Source organism: Helianthus annuus, chromosome 16 (genome assembly GCF_002127325.2).
Source record: "Helianthus annuus cultivar XRQ/B chromosome 16, HanXRQr2.0-SUNRISE, whole genome shotgun sequence".
Taxonomy (NCBI): domain Eukaryota; kingdom Viridiplantae; phylum Streptophyta; class Magnoliopsida; order Asterales; family Asteraceae; genus Helianthus; species Helianthus annuus.
Genome location: NC_035448.2, coordinates 24723448 through 24726991, shown reverse-complemented (window position 1 = coordinate 24726991; position 3544 = coordinate 24723448).

Sequence of the window (3544 nt, the reverse complement as noted above, 5' to 3'; positions counted from 1 at the left end):
CTCGAGTCGGGTTTATATATATATATATATATATATATATATATACATATACACACAAAAGTAAATCGGCATATAACACATAATAACAAATAATTCATCGTTTTCATTTAATAAAATACGTACATGAAACGTTGCATCAAGAAAGTTTCCCCGGGAAGGTCCGAAGTGTCACATTTTATGTTATCTCGCGATGTAAACGCTAAATTATGTTTTCATATTATGAAATGTTTAGTATTTGAAGTTATTTTTATGAGCATGTAGTATGTATACCTTTCGTATGTAATGAGAACCTTTCATGATCACACCTCGTGCTTCCGCCGCAGAAAGGGGTGTGACATTAACCACAAGACGATGGCAGTGGAGGCTTGAGAGAGGGTTACGACAATGATTATTAAGAATTGATTCAACATGTAACGCCCTGCTTTTCCGCACTTTCCCTAATTAGAAAACTTGTCGTACATTTCTACTTTTGGAAATCCGTCTCCTTTGTAATCGTAATTCATTTCAATCCATTGTAAATCCGAGACTTCGGTTGTAGTAAAAAAAATTGATCCTTTATATGAAATTCATGTTGTTTATACTTAATGCATACTTACGAAGATTAACTCGCAAACAACTACCATGTGTTCGTGATTCTTAAACAAACATTTGGTCACATTTTGCAAGACGCAAATTCATGTTCTTTACGCTTATTTGATACCTCAAGTCACATGTCGTACATATTTGTTATATTGGTTTGTTACATATACTTATGCATAACATATTTTTTTTTACTCTTACTTTAATTCATGTTTAATATACCTTTAGGCCTTGATACATGTTCAATACACACTAGACATTGTAGGACATGTGAACCATATATAATATACATCTTATTTATACATTTTACATCATTTAAGCAACAAAAAAAATATAAAAGCTGCCAAACAGCCCTTGCAATTCAGTCATATATTGCTGAATTATCACTCTTTTTTATTGCTTAAACTCTCACCAACTTGTATAAATCCCAACCCAACTTAACCCTAATCCTTTCCCCTATAAATACCACTAATAACCAGACTCCCTACCACTTTTGCAACACTAAAACACTCTCAAACTCTCTCCAAATCGCAGCCGATTCCATAAGTTCGAGTAGAAATACCAACATTCACAAAAGTGAGCTTAACTCACTCATTTCTTATCCAATTTACTCGATTCTTTTTCCTACTTCTTTGTATTGACCTTAGCTACATTTCCATTGGTTTTCCCTGGAAAACCAGGCCCTGCAACTCGCCAAAAGGGCGCCAAAGTTGACTGATTTTTCTGTTCTTGATTCAAACTTTGATAAACTTGATTAAACTTGAGGAAACTCATCTCAAACCTATGTTCTTATGCTTATAACCATATTTGTGGTTAGTTAGGCTTAAAAACAAGGTTGAGACATTCAAAATCAGAGGTATAAACCTCACAAACTTTCTGTTTTGGTCAAGGGTTTAACCTACAAGTGATGTTCAAGCTTTAGACTTGATGATTGTGTGATTTAGGATTACCTTGGGCTATCCTACTTGAAAATCCACCCATTGCTTGATGTTTTCTCATAGATTAGTTGTTCATATTTAATTTCTTGTAAGTTCATGACCATCCTTTTATGTTCATAACATCAAGTGTAGTGGTGAACATTTAGAGGTGCCTAAGTGGAAGACTTGTTCTTCCTACCTCCTACATGAATTCTATGATACATAAGAGGTTCCTAAATGGGGGATTCATCTTCCTACCTCATGCTTGACCTATATGACATAATGTATACTATACCATACTTATATATTATCTAAGTAATCGAACTTATGATGATGAACTAGTGGTCATTTGTCAAAATAGTAGGTTATATCATCTAAGGACCATAATGCTTGTCATGATTCTAATGGGCATATTATCCCAAGAAAACATTCAAACACTTTGAGTTTCATTGTCAAGGACAAGTCTTATGTGTGCTAGACGATTACTTTTCATATGTTTATTTTCATGTCCTCAAACTCCAAATCCTTAAACCATATGTAAAAATATCTTAAACTCCAAATCAAACACATTCAACTTCCTAGTCTCAAAAACTTCGTCACATTGGATAATCGGAAGACTTAGCAATTTGTGAGTATACTTGACCCATTTTACCGTTTTCACACTTTTGGGTGTAACATGTTTTTATATACAAAACACACTTAGTATACATATTCTTATGCAAATACATAAACAAACAATCCAATACATGCTTACTATTTGTTATGCTTGATTCGCGTTTTCTGGGTGATTCTTATGTGATGACCTCGTCATTAGATGCGTACAAGCCTCCACTTAACATGTATAGCGCTATAGGAGTAACGCACCACCCGTGAATGAGAGGTCATGTTAGGTTTATAAATTCATAATTGCGTAAACAGAGGGTTGACTTGTAAATCGCATGCCAGTTTAATACGTTAATCTTGATAACTAGGTTTGCCATGTGGATTGCTCCTTATCATTTTTATACTTATATACTACGCACCAAACTTGTATGATCGCCAATACTTTTGTATTGAACTACGCTTTTAAAACATGTTACAGGTTTAGCGATGACGTTGGTGATGTATGGAACCTAGTAGGATGCTTAGATACACACTTTAACTTTTTATTCTTATTGTATTGTATTTCATTATTCACGATGTAATTGTTTCCAATCCTTGTAATTGACTCTTAGAAATGAAATGAAAATTTATTAGTTAAATACTTGTCACAAATAGCATTACGAAGTCTCTTGCAATCTATTTCGTCTCACTCCGATGTTTCCGCCATGGGTTGGGGTGTGACAGATTGGTATCAGATAACTATAGGGAATTAGGAAAATTGCCATGCTTTTGACCTAGTCTATAGTTAAGCACCAAATTCGACCATACTTGCTTCACATGCTACTTTTATGAAACATCTTTATCTGCTATTCTTGAAATGTCTCTTACGTATTATTTTCTTGAAATGTTTTATGTGCTTATACTTGTTATTATTATTTCGAACATACGTCTTTTTACTCGTTTATACTAAAACTCGAAATCACTCGTAACATACCAACGAGACGACTTCACCAAAATAGGCGTGAAACCCACAATTTGGTGAACGACTCTCATTCCACCTATTCTCTTTACACCTTGATGGAAAATTTCCATTTTCAAATTCTAGTGGACCCTCCTCAAAGTGTCGAAATTAAATTTTTGACCCTACGAATACCAACCACACTTAGGGTACGAAATCGTCAAGTCAGGGGTGAAACCGCACCTTGTCGACTAGTTCCGCTCCTTGATTTTTCATCAATCTTGCCAAGTCTCGAAATTTTGATTGATTTCGGGACATGTAGTAACCGGAAGGGTGAATACCGTTAATCGACATGTCGGCGAGAGTATTCCACCTATTAGGCCAAAGCATGCTTCACAAATTCAAAAGACTTTTCGACCACTTTGGTTAGTCAAAGTTCCATTTAGGAACCATCCAAGTTTAACCAAACCTATATTTTTCTATTATCAATCTTATGCGATGCAATCTT